Here is a 17,493-nt window from a genome sequence, read left to right as displayed (position 1 = left end):
CTTCCGCGGCCCCTAAAGCAGCTCGCAACCCTGCCATCTACTCTGAGGACCATAAAGTATACTGCACTGGCGACAACACCATACGCATCAGATTTGTGATATCATGAAGAAGGAAGGGACCTACAGATGTCATGGCCTCTAAGGCACTCAGGGTGAGGGGCGAGTTTAAACCGTCAGCCTCCATTCTCCACTGGCTTTCCGCACTGGCCATATGGGGCTGTTAAAAGGCGAGTGAGTTTTGCTGATCACTCCCTGGCTCTCTAGTTGACGAATTAACTTATGAATGGGGAGCAAGGAATCCCTGTTGGTGCGGTACTGACGCCTGTGCACCATTTTTGTAGCAATCGGTACCTGTTGCTCTTTTACTCGCAGCTGCCCCACAGCAGATGGATCTTCTGACAGGCCAGGCAAAACAGACAGCTGCTTAATGTTGTCTGTGTCCACAGCAGCTATTCCAAAGGCCCATCGATACCCCTTAGGATCCTTAAAATGCCCCCTTCTGAGATAATCAATACTTATTATACATGGAGCCCCTGGGCCCATCACAATAGGATGTTTTTGCCAGTCCTTACCAGTGAGGCTTATCTCAGCCTCCAACACAGTCAATTCTTGAGAGCCCCCGGTCACTCCAGAAATATGGATTGATTCTGTCCCTTGGTGACTTGAGGGCATCAGAGTGCACTGTGCACCAGTGTCCACCAGGGCCTTATATTTCAGTGGTTCTGATGTGCCAGGCCATCGAATCCACACAGTCCAATATACTCTGTTATCCCTTTCCCCCCCGACTGAGGGCAGGGCCCCTCTATTCATTACCTGTGGTAACTGGAGCAACTGCACTGGTGGTAGATCTGCCTTGTAATTCTTTCACCCGGGCTCGTAGTACAGGAGTAGGTTGACCGTGCCACTTCCCCATGTCTTCTCCATGGTCATGTAGGTAATACCATAAGGTAATTCGCGGTGTATTACCCCTTACTTGAGCCGGAGAGCGTTTGCTTCTAACAGCTGAGATCTTTGACGGTGCACGTGAGAAGGAAGATTCATCATCTTTAGTTAGGTGGGCTCGCATCATCTCCTTCATCTCCTTGATCTCCTTCATTAGACTCTTTTGATTATCCTGATATTCATCCAGCGTCTCTGATACTGCTACAGGTTTCTCACGGTTATTCAGTTGAGACACTTGCTCTGTCATTTTTTATATAGCAGCCACGGCAGAATGAATTGGGGACAGCAGTTGTTCGTAGTTTTGAAGCGTAACAATTAATTCATAAACTTAGGGCGTTCTCTGTTGTTCTTCGTATCTGTCACATGCTGACATTAGTGTAGCGGCGTATTTGTCCGGTGCTGTTGTCACGATTTTCTGCCATATCTCAGGCGTTGTCCTCACCTTTTCAGGGTCGCGGTTTTGGTTTGGGTGGTTAGGAACCAAGTTAGGGTCATACAACATTACCACCACGCCTATTTCCCTCAAATACTGGATACTCTTTTCAACTGTATCTCATTTTTTCATCGCAATCTTCAAGCCATTTTTGAAGGGATACTTTTCCTTCACGTCTGTTAACACTCGTTCCCAGAGGGAGGCAGCCTCATCCGAACACCAATTCCTCTATCAATAGCTGGATCTCTGGCAATGGCGCCTAGTTGGCGAGCTTCATTACCATCCAGCGACAAGCTATGGGCCCCACTGTCCCAACAGCGAACCAACCAGGAAACAAGACTTTCATTCGGGCGCCGTGTAAACTCCTTTCTTGAACCTTGGATTTCAGTCATCTTTAGAGGCCGGCGAGTAGTAATAGAGACTTCCTCTTCATCACTTTCTTCTGCATGTCTCTTAGTTTTCGCTTTTGCCTTTCGCGATGGTGGTGGTTCTGAGGAGGGCCCCTCGCCTGGATCTTCCTCCTCCTCCTCCTCTTCTTCTCTTTTTCGTTCAAGATGCGAAGACACTCGTTTCCATTTCTTGCCCTCCACAGGAGCAACTGGTATTGTTACTGGTGTCTCCTGTGATTGATTAGATTTGACTTGGGGATTTTCCCCTTTGGCTTGAACCTCAGCTCGGAAACTCTCTCTCCAGAATGGTAATTATATAGGGCACGGTAAGCACAAGCCAAACCCCAAATAAGTTGTACCTCCTTAGATTTATGTAAGCTGCATAGTCCCTGACTCAAATACTGGCTTAGTTTCTCAGGATCCCACAGGTGTTCACGAGTAAAATCCCATGAGGCTGCAGGTCCCCATGCTTCTAAGACCTTTCCTAAACCTCTCCATATTCCCTGCCAGTCATCATTCTCTAGTTTTGGAGGAGACTCCTTATTACGAATGCGTTAGAGTACATTCAGGAAAATTAACGACATGCACAACAACATGAGTATTCAAGATTCGAAAAACTTTTGACAAACCGAGAGGAAAACCCGGAGACTGGTATGAACATCGTGTTGTTTGTAAAATGAGCTATTCCATTTGGGATGTAGCTGTTTGTGAAATTAGCCATTCCTTCTGGGATGTAGTTGTTTGTGAAATTAGCCATTCCTTCTGGGATGTAAATGTCAAAAATCAAATCATACCACATTGCAAGTAGGTAAAACATAGGTGTCTCCATCAGTGCCCTTAGGTAGCTATATACGGATGCAATTCCACAACACGTAAGTGTGAGATGGATTATTGGCCAGTAGGTTGTGAATAGCACCATTGCTTTTAGTCCTTTACCCAGCACCCCCACGATAACGAGTGGGTTCATCGCTGATGCTAGCTAAAAAAGGGTTAATGAAGCTAACAAGAGGAGGGAAAAAAAAAAGGAAAAAAGGCACTACTCAGACAAAGTAGTGCTCAAAGTTTACAAATATCCCAGAACACTGGCAGTACGCCTAATCTTTCAAGGTCAGGTTTTCCAGCACAGAAACCTGGACTACTGATAATGCTCCCTAACGAAGCTCTCTAAGAGCAGAGAGAATAAGAGATCCGTTCTAAAAACTAAAAAGCAGCCGTGCCCCACGTTGGGCGCCAAAAATCTGTCACGGAGTTGACCAGATCAATCTATGACCGTGACAGGGGCGACAGGCCTCTGCCCTCCCCCCCCCACCCCAGTCCCACAAAAAATGAGAAGGAAGGAAGGGAGGAAAAGAACAGCGGCAACAATCTATGGAGGAAAACTTATTTTACTATAATATCGGAATACAAGATAACACAATATATACGATTTAATTGAAATTAATATGAATAAATCAGGCAAGATGAGAGAGAGAGAGTTCCCGGGACTGATTCAAACCTGAAAAGCTTGGAACGGCTAGGAAAGCACCCTCCAGCACCCACTGCAAGGCAGCAAGAGAGCGCCCCCCCCCCACCCGGAAGGGCCAGATCCCGTGACTTCTGTAATGTACAGGGATAGGTACCTGGGATTGGGGCAGTGACACTTTAATGCCCCGTACACTACATGATGTTTTGATGTGGAATACTGAAACCCAGAAACAAAAAAAAAAACAAAAACATAGAACCATGACACCCCTCGATCCAAAAAGACATCACACGCCTGATAGATTGTGCAGAGAAACGAGGATTGAAATCACTCCTTGCTTTAAATGCATTAGAAGTCCTGACAGCATCAGGTCTTCTCTTTCCTCATGATATAATGAATCTGATGTGCATGGTGCTTAAGCCAGTGCAGTGTACATTGTCGGCATCAGAATGGGTTCCTGTTGTCGGAACTGCGAGACTGCGAGACCCCCCCCGCAGGGTGTGACGCGTTAGGCCCTCTCCCTGCTCTATGATTGATGGGTGATGCTTGCCCTTAGGGGTGTAAACGAAGCACTTAGGCTATATAAGCTAGTGTATATGTGTAATAAATGCCATTTGCTGCTCATCACATTGGTGTCACCTCAGTAATTGGCCAAGCTGCGGTCTCCCGGGGGAACAGAACGGGCGCTTACTGCAGCAAGTGGTGACCCCGACTGACGTGATTCCTGGGGGTGAGTCGGCTGGTTGTTCTGTCGGCGGCGCAGGATCCCTCTGCGGAGCGGTAAATTCAAATCCGCGGAGTGGTGGAAGCCCAGGGACGGGGAGGAGTGCGCATTACTCCTTGTCAGGCGGGAGGCTCGGGAAAAGGAGCCAGGATTCCCCTAGGACGCTAGGGGGGAAACGCCAGGAGAAGGCCAGACATACGTTCGGCCGGAGGCGATATGGAAGCCGTCATAAAGGTGATTCTTCATGCATGCAAGTTTTATTGCGGGAAAAATGTTCCTTCTAAGAAGGAGATTTCAGCGACACTCTCGTTGCTGGAGAAGGAGGGGCTATTATCATCCCCTTCTGACTTATATGATCCTGATAATTGGGATTCATTTACTGCTGTGCTCTCACAGAGGGCAATATCCACTCAAAAAGTTGCGGAGTTTAAAGTGTGGGGATTAATTTTGACAGCTCTTAGGAAAGCGAAAGAGGAGAAGATTGCAGGTGACCGTGCCAGGGAGCTGCTGGGGTTAGGGCCAGGGGGGGGTCTTGTCTCCCCTACAGGTTCGCTGGAGGGCAAGATGGCGCTGACTCCTTCGGCCCCACCAGAAACAACGACCCTGGATAAAGAAGAACGAAGCGGAGCAGGAACGATTGGACCATAAAGAGGAGGACCCACCTCCTTACCCGGCTTGCAGCTTATATCCTTCACTTAAGCCCTTTAAAGATAAAGGGGGAGGGGGGCCTGAGGAGTAATGCGGTATAACTTCTAGCACAGTTGATAAGAGGGTCCTTGGAGAGGGAGAGATGTCTGGAGGAGTTGTGGTGCGACCTGTGGAATGCGGCAGAGGGGGCGGGACTCACCTACTGCCCGACTCCGCTTGCTACGGCGGCCACCCCCCGAGGGGCGTGGATTGTCCCGCACAGCTTTGCTGTGGGGGGGGCGTTCCGACAGGGATGGCCACGGGTCCGCTCAGGGGGGGCGTGATCCCATATCGATCGCTTCATGGGGCCCGCCTACCCTCACTGGTTGGGCTCGTGTGAGAGAAGACATACGGGCTGCAGATTCAGCAGGCATGGCTGCTTGGAATTCATCAAGAAAAATACAAAGCCCACGACCGAAGCCTGACTCAGGAAAGGAGACAGACAAAGAGCCACTGATATCGTAGAGATCAATCTCTCCTGTATTGTTATCTGTGTGTCTTTTACTATCTATAACTATTTCTCCTGGGGAGGGTATAACAGATAGTGATTTATGGTATGGTCATGAAGAGCATACTGGAATTATGGGACCAGCGAATAATTTAACCTTCCTGACTGTGGTGTCACATGAAAATAGACCATATGACAAAAGTGAATGGGATGGGATAATGTTTCCCAATCTCCTCGAATTTGGGGGAAACTTGGGCAAAGTATAGAAGTAAAATGTTGGATGGTAAATGGATCTCAACATGAGAAAGCTACTCAAATTTCAAAAACGGACATTATATCAGGCGTAAAGGATCGCAAATCCTGTGTTATTGAACAAGGAGATTGTCAATATAATTTCACTCTAATTCAACCTGTAATGATAACGTGCCTTTGGGCACAAGACACTCTAGGACGATCTTTTGAGTTTAAAGTGGATCTCTTTAATCAACATACAACTGATATCTCACATATAACCTCCACTAGGAGAGTGGAGGGCGTTATCTCTCCACAAATTTACCAAATTGGGCCGTACACTATAAAGAATACAGGTCAGCAGCAGGTGATTTTTAATCCATCGTGGTCTCTCAAACGAGTAATGTTATTATTGCAAACTAATGTTTCAACTATTAAACCAGATTGTGCATCATTCTTAGGCACGTCATATTCCGGATGGTCAGCGTGGCTGCACCGATGGGCATTTGATACAACTAGAAGAACAAGAAGAGATGTTTCCAGTATTCTGGGACCAGGTTTAGGGGTCTTAAATAGTATAGACACTGAAATACTCATGAATAAGTTAAGTACCGTTGCAAGTAATTTACATGCATTGCAACACCCTCTACAATCGTCCTTGTCTGATTTGGGGACAAGCCAATGGCTTTTGTCAGATGTATTACCGCAATGGGGGAGGATAGATAGAGTAGACCACCAGCTGATTGTGGATGCGCTTTCAGCAGTTCAAGGTAACACCTCTTTAGCACTTAGTTGCATTCAGGCCCAGATGTGGATGCAATCAATGGCAGCGACAATCGTGAGAGAAGGTGAGGATGGCACTATGCCCACTGAAATTAGAAAAATAATTTGGGATAATGCAAATAGATTTGAGAGAAAATTTCAATCTTGGTGGCACTTAGTTAACTTCACTTACGACCCTGTTACCAATTATGTCATAGCTCTTGTCTTGACGATAAGTAATGCTTCAGTATACACGGTATATCCAATCGTAGCACTAGGCTTAAATCATGATGGGACCATTCTGTATCCGACCGAGCATCGGGTATGGGCACTTTAAAAGAAAGGGAAATGGCAAACTGTGGATGTTAGTTCATGTGCCATACGAGAACAGCGAGGATTTGTTTGTGAAAGTAATACCTTTGAGACTCAAGATATCTGTTTTGACACTGAACAAAATATCTGCCACTTTGAGGTCCAACCTGGTATGATGCCCAAAACAATGCTTGTATATATTGGAAAAGGATGTGCTTGCATGAGAACCCATTGTGATTCCATACAAATAGGGGATATGGCTGTAGATACTAGTAATCATTCAAATCTTTGTGTTTGTAATTTTATTAATATTTCAGGATGCGATTTTAACTGTACAGCTCCTGTTACTTCATACCAGTTACTACAGTTTAATTACACTCTGATCAAAGACTTAGAACCAGCACTAATTGGAATGAATCTCGCTTTGGTAAGGAAGCTTCTGCAATGTGATGATCTGCACCGACTGCTAAAACGCATCAGAGATAAAGGACAGAAAACCTTGATCACTATTCATCATGACATGAAAGAGATACATCGTGTCTTAGAGAGAGTAATGAAGGACGGAGAACATCACTGGTGGGAGGTTCTTTTTGGATGGTCCCCCACAGCAACGGGGATATTTAACTTTATACTGCATCCGATAGTTGTTGTGTTAGGTTTAGTATTATTGTCCTTAGTTCTTATAGTCATATTATATATAAAGACATGGCACTTGCTAAAGCAAGTGTCTCAACTTGATTTAGTGTTACATAAGGATATACTACATCGCCTCTTGTAAGACTTATCTTAAGGCCAGTAGACTGTTAGAGTGCTAAGATAAATTACTCATATAGCAGAGAATAAGGTAAATAAATTAGTATCATTTAAAATAGCAATATATAGTTTTATGTAGAACTTGCGTTTAAGATATTAAGACATTAGGATTATTAAGTTAATAGGTTACCATTAGGTTAATAGGTTATAAGGTTATTAGGGTAGGATTATTCTGCGAATCGGGATGTAACGGGGCAAGGCTTAACTGAGAGGACAATGGCATGTATAGGCCCAATGCGGGGATTTCAGGGTGTACGCGGTTAGGGTCCTCTCGAGTTGTAGTAGACTTTCTTTGAGCATGGAGAGGGGGGAGATGTTGTCGGAACTGCGAGACTGCGAGACCCCCCCCACGGGGTGTGACGCGTTAGGCCCTCTCCCTGCTCTATGATTGATGGGTGGTACGTGCCCTTAGGGGCGTAAACGAAGCACTTAGGCTATATAAGCTAGTGTATACGTGTAATAAATGCCATTTGCTGCTCATCACATTGGTGTCACCTCAGTAATTGGCCAAGCTGCGGTCTCCCGGGGGAACGGAACGGGCGCTTACTGCAACAGGTTCCCTTCATGGACAGGTGGCCAGATTGAGGCCTGGAGAACAAGCAACAAGGATTTGCTTGTGAGAGCAATGCTCTCAAAGCTTGAGACACCTGCCTTGATATTGAACAAATTTTTGTTATTTTTGAGGTACATTCCAACAGGTACCTGAGACAATGTTGGTATATATTGGGAAAGGTTATGTTTGTATAAGGATTCTTTGTAATTTCATACTCATAGATAGTGCCACTAGAGCTATCAGCAATCACTCTAATCTCTAATCTCTTTGTCTGTAACTTTACCAGTATCGTAGGCTTTAATTATTTAGCATCAGTGACATCACATCAGTTACTGTGGGCACAGCATGCTTCACTGTCAGAACTGCGCATGATCTTCATGCATCTCTTCATATAGGTGCCAAGGCTTTGGCACGGGCCTGTTCTATTCCCTTGCCGACAGCTCGTGATGTAGTTCAGGCATGTCCCTATTGCAATTATGCCCCAACTATTGGTGCAGGAGTTAACCCCCATGGCTTAAGGCTGCTACAAATCTGGCAGACGGATTTTACATAGGAACGCCGTATGGCCCCTTGCACATGGCTCGTCATTACTGTAGACACAGCTTCTTCTATGATATCAGTCACTCAACATGCAAAGTGCAATTTGACCGCAGCACAGAGTCATTGGGCCACTGCAATACCGCTATGGGGTTACCCAGCCAGATAAAAACAGATAATGGGTCTTGCTTCATCTCAAAATCGACCCAGGAATGGGAGGCAGGCTGGATGATTCTGGTATGGGGAAGAGGCTATGCAGCAGTAAAACATTGTGAGATGGGAAAAATAGTATGGATACCGTCGCGAAAAATTAAGCCAGACATCAGCAAGGAACTAACTGGAACATGAGTCTTCCCATTTACAGCATTGACTCCTGGGAAGGCCCAGACAACAGACAAGATCGGCGAGAGAACAGGAGAAGGAGTTGCTCCTGAGTAGCTTACCCACAAAAGAAAGGTGTTCGTGCTAGCATGATAACTTGTACCAACTGCTAAAACACATCAGAGACAGTGGACAGAAAGCCTTCATCGCTGTTCACCACAACACAAGAGAGAGAGACATCAAGTCAGAGAGAACACAAAGAAGAATGGAGAACACCACTGATGGGAAGTGCTTCTTGGATGGTCCACCAATGCGACAGGAATGCTTAACTCTGTTTAACTCTATTCTATATTCAGTTATAGTTGTATTAGGTCTAACATTAATACGCTTAACTCTTATAGTCATATTATATATAGGTATATAGGTATATAAGTATATAGTCATATTAGGTATATAGGTATATTACATATATAGGTATAGTGTATGCTGAGACAAACGACTCGTATGGCAAATGCTAAGACGAACAGATCAGCCTCATCTAAGAATGCAATATATAGTTTTATGTAGAACTCACGTTTAAGACATTAGGGTTATTAGGTTAATAGGTTGTCATTAGGTTAATAGGTTATAGGGTTATTAGGGTAGGGTTATTCTGCGAATCGCGATGTAATGGGGCAAGGCTTAACCAAGAGGACAATGGCATGTATAGGTGCAATGCAGGGATTTCGGGGTGTACGCGGTTAGGGTCCTCTCGAGTTGTAGTAGACTTTCTTGAGCTTGGAGAGGGGGAGATGTTGTAGGCGATTGCGAGACCTCCCCACGGGATGTGACGCTATAGGCCTTCTCCCTGCTCGATGATTGATGTGTGGCACGTGCCCTTAGGGGCGTAGACAAAGCACATAGGTTATATAAGCTAGAGTTCACATGTAATAAACGTCATTTTGCTGTTCATCATATTGGTGTGTACGTGCAGTTATTTGGCCCTGGCCTGGTTAAGGTCAGTACCATAGGAGGCAATGCAACAATTATCTTGCCGCCTAATAGCCCTAGCCTAACAGCCTACTAACCTAATGGCCCTAGCGTAGGTTATACAAGGGATGATATGCTACATTCTTAGATGATTCGAGTCAGGCCACTCATCTTAGCATGTGCCACACTTTCACATATAGTATGATTACAAGCATCAAACATATTAATGTTAGACCTAACACAACCACGACCGGATGCAGCATGGAGTTAAATATCCCTGTTGCTGTAGGAGACCATCCAAGAAGTGCTTCCCACCAGTGGAGTTCTCTGTCCTTCTTCACCCTTTCTAGGACACGATGTATCTCTGTCGTATCATGGTGAACAGTGATCAAGGTTTTCTGTTCATTATCCTGAATGCGTTTTAGTAGTTGGTACAGATCATCATGTCGCAACAGTTTCTTCATTAAATCAAGATCCATTACAATTGGAGCGGGCTCTAAGTCTTCAATCAGTGTGTAATTAGACTGCAACAACTGATATGATGTAACCGGGACTGTATAATTAAAGTTACATCCTACGATACTAGTGAAGTTGCAAATACAGAGATTTGAGTGATGACTGGTATTCCTGGCAACATCATCTATGAGTATGAAATTACAAGAGGTCCTTATACACACACATCCCTTCCCGGTATATGTAAGCACTGTTTCAGGTACTTCATTAGGATGGATCTCAAAATGGCAAATGTTCTGTTCCGTATCAAGACAAATGTCTCGGGCCATGAGAGTATTACTTTCACAAACAAATCCTTGTTGCTCCCGTACAGCACATGAGCTAACATCCACAGTTTGCCATTTTCCTTCATGTTGCCGAGCCCACACTCAATGTTCTATTGGATAAAGTATGACCCCATCATGCTTCAATCCCAATGCAATAATCAGGTGTATTCTGTATATTGAGGCACTGTGTATCGTTAAGACAAAAGCCGTGGCATAGTTAGTAACAGGATAATAAGTAAAATTGACTAAGTGACACCAAGACTGAAATTTCCTTTCAAATTCATTTGCATTATCCCAAATCACCTTCTGGATTTCTGTAGGCAGAGTACCTCCTTCACCTTCCCTCACAATCGCTGCTACCGTGGATTGCATCCATATTTGGGCTTGAATGCAGCTAAGCACTAGAGAAGTATCACTTTGGGTCATAGTGAGCACTTCAACAATTAACTAGTGGTCTTTCATGTTAGTCCTTTCCCATTGAGGTAATACATATGATAGAAACCACTGGTTGGTTCCCAATGCTGGCAAAGAGGACTGCAAAGGATGTTGTAGCGCATATAAATCTGTTGTTGTTGTACTTAGTTTATGTGCGAGCATCTCGGCATCTATACTGCTTAAAACTCCTAGACCTGTTCCCAATATGCCAGTCACGTCCCTCTGTGTTCTCTTAGTCGGGGCAAGGGTTCGCCGGTGTAACCACGTTAACCATCCTGCATAAGATGTACTTAGAAATGGAGTGCAAGTTGGTTTAATTGCTGAAGTGTTAGTCTGCATTGATAATTTTACTCGCTTGAGAGACCATGTTGGGTTAAACATCACCCATTGCAGGCCTGTATTTTTAATGGCATATGGCCCAATTTCATAAATCTGTGGGGACAAGATCTTTCCAGTAGTAGGGACACATTCCACGTGCCCGTCTGGGAAGATATGGGGCACATTGTAGTTCGTTGCATAAATAGCATCCTTGGTCCTACTCATAAGGGCGCATTCAACTCCCACTTGTCCCCCAGGGTTAAAAATCACATCCCATCTATATCTTTCATCCCCAAGACCTACCGGGACCTCAAAAGAAGGGGGTAAACAACTATTTTGATACACATTTCCCTCATCATTTATAGGCTGAGCATTATAACAGGTTAATGGGGGAACCAAGCTCCCGACACCTTCTGGGAAACATATTTGTGTGACCTTGATAAGATCAATCTTAATTTGGCGGGCTTGCCCCTGCTTACCATGCTCCCAAATGTACTCAATCAAACCAGGTCGGAGCAAAATAAACATGGTCCAACAGGCCTCCGATTGTTCTTTGTCACAAGGTACACTAACTGCCTCATTTCCCTCAGCGTTCGATATGGATATGTAGGCCAATTTGTCATGAATGCATCCATTAATCATACGAGCTCCCACTTTTACCTTCTGCCCTACCTCTCCCTCCAATAAGACAACATATGATCTCGATTCCCGGTTTGTGCGTTTAACGCTTAAAACCTCTACTAAGATGCGTGGGTCAGTATGAAATTCTACAAAGGTCAGCTTTGTTAGCAAATGACCAACTCCTAACACAAGCGCTATAGTCATAAGTGAGAGCAAAAGTGTTACATTCTTAGCTGACACAGTCATAGACACCTTTCCTTCAGCGGATGAGGTCTTCAGAAGCAGTTCCTTTTCTTGTTCCTTCGTCAATCCTGCCTGTGGTTTGGGTCTTTCCAGGAGCCATTTCTGCAAACGGAAGACTCATCATCCGGTTAGTTCCTTGCTGGCATCTGGCTTAACTTTCCGCGACGGTGCCCATACTATTTTTCCTGTCTCGCGATGTTTTACTGCCGCATAATCTCTTCCCCATACCAGGATCATCCAGCCCGCCTCCCATACCCCGCTATCTGCTTTTTAAAGGCTGTTGATATGGTCTACCTAGACTTCAGCAAAGCTTTTGACACTGTCTCCCACAGCATTCTCCTGCAGAAGCTGGCAGCCCGAGGCTTGGATGGGTACACTCTTGGCTGGGTAAGGAGCTGGCTGGTGGGCCGGGCACAGAGAGTGGTGGTGAAGGGAGTTAAATCCAGCTGGCGACCGATCGTGAGTGGTGTTCCCCAGGGGTCAGTGCTGGGGCCTGTCTTCTTCAATATCTTTATTGATGACCTCGATGAGGGCATCGAGTGCACCCTCAGAAAATTCGCAGATGACACCAAATTGGCTGGAAGTGTGGATCTGCCTGGGGGTAGCGAGGCCCTACAGAGGGATCTGGACAGGCTGGAGAGCTGGGCTGAAGCCAATAGGATGAGTTTCAACAAGGCCAAATGCCGGGTCCTGCACTTCGGCCACAACAACCCCAGGCGACGCTACAGGCTTGGGGCGGTGTGGCTGGAGGACTGCGTAGAGGAAATGGACCTGGGGGTATTGATTGATGCTCGGCTGAACGTGAGCCAACAGTGTGCCCAGGTGGCCAAGAAGGCCAATGGCATCCTGGCTTGCATCAGAAACAGTGTTGCAAGCGGGAGCAGAGAGGCGATTGTTCCCCTATACTCAGCACTCGTGAGGCTGCACCTCTAGTACTGTGTCCAGTTTTGGACCCCTCACTGCAAGAAAGATATTGAGGCCCTGGAACATGTTCAAAGGAGGGCAACAAAGCTGGTGAGGGGTCTGGAACACAGGCCATATGAGGAGAGGCTGAAGGAGCTGGGAATGTTCAGCCTGGAGAAGAGGAGGCTCAGGGGAGACCTCATTGCTCTTTATAACTTCCTGAAGGGAGGTTGTAGTGAGCTGGGGGTCGGCCTCTTCTCTCGTGTCATTAGTGATAGGACCAGAGGGAATGGTTTCAAGCTACGGCAGGGGAGATTCAGGCTGGACATTAGCAAGTATTACTTTTCAGAAAGGGTGGTCAGGCACTGGAGTGGACTGCCCAGGGAGGTGGTGGAGTCACCGAGCCTGAGGGTGTTCAAGGAAAGGCTGGATGTTGTGTTGAGGGACATGGTTTAGTGGGAGCTATTGGGAATAGGTGAACGGTTGGACTGGATGATCTTTTAGGTCTTTTCCAACCTTGGTGATTCTATGATTCTATGATTCTATGATTCACCTTGACCAGAGGTCCCTCACTTAAGATCTTGGGCTGCCAATGTTTCTGTATAGGGCTTCAGCTGCAGTCTCCACGTTCGAAATTATTTAATGCATAGATAGCCTTAGCTAAAATTTCTGCTTGCCTCTTGACTGGAATTCTCTCCCGATACCCTTCCGCTGCCCCAAGGACACATATCTTGTCCTTGAGGAGGCGATTGGCACGTTCCACGATTGCCTGTCCCTGGGAGTTGCCAGGAATCCTTGTGGAATGGGATATTCCACAAGCTGTTAGCCATTCCTGTGTTGATTTTGAAATGAAGCAAGACCCATTGTTGGTTTTTATCTGGCTGGGTAACCCCATAGTAGCTATTGCAGTGGCCCAATGGCTCTGTGCCGCGGCTGAATTCACCTTCGCATGCTGGGTAACCGAGACCACGGTGGAAGCCGTGTCCATGGTACCAGCGAGCCATGGGCAAGGTGCCATACAAGGTTCCCACATTAAATCTGTCTGCCAAATCTGTAACGGCCCTAGGCCACGTGGGTTAACTCCTGCCCCAATAGTTGGAGCAGAATTGCAATGCGGACACGCCTGGACCACGTCGCGAGCCGCTGACAAGGGGATAGAACAGGCCCGTGCCAAGGCTCGGGCACCTATATGGAGGGTTGCATGAAGATCATGTGCGGCTCTGACCGTGAAGACTGCCGTACCCGCGGCCTTATCGGCTATTGCATTGCACATCGTAAAAAAAACCCAGAATCTCTGAATGACTGCGGACATGCAAAACTGCAACTGGGGCTGAACAGGTGGCCAATGCGTCTTCTAAGATACTAGCAGCTTCTGAACTGGGTAAACCTTCCTGTCCCATCCGAGTAAACAGTTTGGCTGTGAAAGCAGAGTCAGTCACTATGTTACATGGTATATCTCGCCACATCTCTGCCACGATAGCCACGGCCCTCATCTCGAAAAGTTGGACACTGACAGAGGGGTCGGTAAAAATAGCAGTTTCCCATACTCCACTGGAACCTTGCCAAACTACCGCTCCTTGTTTCGTGCTAGAGGAGGCATCTGTGAACAGAGTGGGCCTCCAAAGGGGAGTGACTCCCACTCGCTGACCCAGTGACTGTAAATTCAAACATGGTCTCTACCAGACGTCGGGCATGCTCCAACAAGTCTGTGGCAACCCAGACAGAGGGACTGCCCAGATCTGCTGCGGTCCAAGTCTCTGGCTGCAGGGAGTGCCTGAGTCTGCTGCTGCCGGGGGACGATGGGAGGGATGCCACCTGCGTGAGGTGCGAACAGTTGGATGAGCTGCTCAGCCTTGTGGTAGAGCTTAGGGAGGAGGTGGAGCGGTTAAGATCCATTAGGGACTGCGAGAGGGAGATAGACTGGTGGTGTAACTCTCTGCAAGAAACAAGCAGAGACTGCAACCCCCAGCCTGTAGTGGACTCTCTGCCTTCCCGTAGTAAAAACGAGAGAGCTGACTTGGGAGGAGAAGAGGAATGGCAGCATATCCCACCTCAGCGACGCAGGCGGCGCCCTCCCCGACCTACCTCGGTTCCTCAGGTGCCCCTAAGTAATAGGTTTGAAACCCTGGAACTGGAGGGTGAGGAGGCTGAGAACAAGGTGGTGGAACAGCCTCTGAGCTTTGCTAAGGAGAGGCGGTCGGCTCCACGCTTGAAGACCGCCTCTTCTGGTAAAGAAAGGAGGGTGATAGTTGTAGGAGACTCCCTTCTAAAAGGAACTGAGGGCCCGATATGTCGTCCTGACCCCACCCGGAGGGAAGTGTGCTGCCTTCCTGGGGCACGGGTCAGGGACATCTCTAGAAAGCTGCCTGGGCTTATTCGCCCGTCTGACTACTACCCCTTATTGGTAGTTCAGGTTGGCAGTGATGATACTGCCAAGAGAAGCCTAAGGGCAATCAAAAATGACTTCAAGGGTCTGGGGAGGGTACTGGATGGTGCGGGAATGCAAGTGATCTTCTCTTCTATCCCTTCAGTGGCGGGGAAGGACTCTGAGAGGATCAAAAAGGCCCTCCTCATCAATAAATGGCTTAGAGGATGGTGCAGGCAGAAGAACTTTGGTTTTTTTGATCATGGGGCAATTTACTCGGCTCCTGGCATGACGGCTGCAGATGGAGCTCAACTGTCTACAAGGGGTAAAAGGATCCTAGCCCAGGAGCTGGCAGGCCTCATTGAAAGATCTTTAAACTAGGTAAGAAGGGGGAAGGGGACAAAATGAGGACTGCTGAGGTTCAGGTAGTTCAAGGCTCAAAAGTGAACTTGATGGGTGACGAGGGTGGAGTTCGAAGGGATGGAGTGTGGCAGGGGAATGCTGCCTCCCTGAAGTGTCTATACACTAATGCGCGCAGTATGGGAAATAAACAGGAAGAGTTAGAGATCTGCGTGCGGTCACATGGCTATGATCTCATTGCGATCACAGAGACGTGGTGGGACAGCTCGCATGACTGGAATGTTGTCATGGAGGACTATGTGCTTTTTAGGAAAGATCGGCCGGCGAGGCGGGGTGGTGGAGTTGCTCTTTATGTAAGAGAGCAGCTTGAATGTATTGAACTCCACCTGGGGGAGAGTGGTGTAGCAGTGGAGAGCTTGTGGGTAAGAATCAAGGGGCGGGCTGGTATGGCTGACACCGTTGTGGGTGTGTGCTACAGGCCCCCTGATCAGGAGGAGGAGGTTGATGAGGCCTTCCACAAACAGTTGGAAGCAGCGTCATGATCACAGGCGCTGGTGCTTATGGGGGACTTCAATCATCCAGATATTTGCTGGAAAAGCAATGTGGCCAGGCATGCGCGGTCCAGACGGTTCCTGCAATGTGTTGAAGACAACTTCCTGATGCAGGTGGTTGAGGAATCGACGAGGAGAGGGGTACTGCTGGACCTTATTCTCACTAATAGAGAAGGGCTTGTCAGGGAAGTAAAGGTCGGGGGCAGCTTGGGTTGTAGTGACCACGAGATGGTGGAGTTCAAGATCCTGAGTGGAAGAAGTAAAGCAAAAAGTAGGATTGCTATCCTGGACTTTAGGAGAGCCAACTTCGATCTCTTTCGGGCCCTACTTGGAGCTGTCTCATGGGCTAGGGTGTTGGAAGGCAAGGGGGCCTGTGAGAGCTGGTCAGCATTTAAGCAGCTCTTCTTCCAAGCTCAGGATCGGTGCGTCCCTGTGAGGAAGAAATCGGGAAAGGGTGGCAGGAGACCTGTGTGGATGAGCAAGGAGCTCGTGCACAAACTCAAAGGAAAGAAGAAGGCCCATGAAATGTGTAAAAAGGGTCTGACTACTTGGGAAGAATACAGGAATGTTGTCAGGGTCTGCAGGGATGCGACAAGGAAGGCTAAAGCCCGCCTGGAATTAAATCTGGCAAAGGGGATAAAGGATAATAAAAAAGGTTTTTTCAAGTACATTAACAGTAAAAGGAAGACTAGGGAGAATGTGGCCCCCCTGCTAAGTGACGGGGGTGTTCTGGTAACGGGGGATGCTGAGAAGGTGGAGATACTGAATGCCTTCTTTGCTTCTGTCTTCAGTGAAAAAGCTCCCCCTCGGGAATCTGAGACCCTGGAGATTAGTGAGAGGATCTGGGGAATGGTAGACCCCCCTTCTGTCAGGGAAGAGGTGGTCCGGGAGTGCCTAGGCAACATCAATGTTCAGAAATCCATGGGACCCGATGGGATTCATCCACGGGTGCTGAGGGAGCTGGGAAAGGTGATTGCTGAACCGCTTTCTGTCATCTTTGAGAAGTCTTGGAGGACGGGGGAGGTGCCTGAAGACTGGAAGATAGCCAACATCACCCCGGTCTTCAAAAAAGGCAAGAAGGAAGACCCAGGCAATTATAGGCCAGTCAGCCTCACCTCTGTCCCTGGAAAGGTGATGGAATAGCTTGTACTGGATGTCATCTCCAGACAACTGGAAGAAGAGGAGGTTATCAGGAGTAGTCAGCACGGGTTCACAATGGGGAGGTCGTGCTTGACCAACCTGGTAGCCTTCTATGATGTTGTCTCTGGCTGGGTGGATAGGGGGAGAGCAGTGGATGTAGTCTACCTTGATTTCAGCAAGGCATTTGACACTGTC

The 17,493-nt window shown here is 47.2% G+C and overlaps 1 protein-coding gene across 1 annotated transcript in view; it reads left to right on the top strand.

The window, feature by feature from the left end:
* The window catches only part of LOC125686431 (uncharacterized), a 313,554-nt gene extending 296,297 nt beyond the window's left edge, over positions 1–17,257 (top strand). The window contains exon 2 of the mRNA XM_048930399.1: positions 17,182–17,257. The gene's annotated coding sequence lies outside the window, so the exon portion shown is untranslated. The remainder of the gene's footprint in view (positions 1–17,181) is intronic.
* The last annotated feature ends 236 nt before the right edge of the window (positions 17,258–17,493 follow it).

The sequence above is a fragment of the Lagopus muta genome, chromosome W (genome assembly GCF_023343835.1).
Source record: "Lagopus muta isolate bLagMut1 chromosome W, bLagMut1 primary, whole genome shotgun sequence".
Classification (NCBI taxonomy): domain Eukaryota; kingdom Metazoa; phylum Chordata; class Aves; order Galliformes; family Phasianidae; genus Lagopus; species Lagopus muta.
This window is presented reverse-complemented; position numbering and strand designations above follow the sequence as displayed.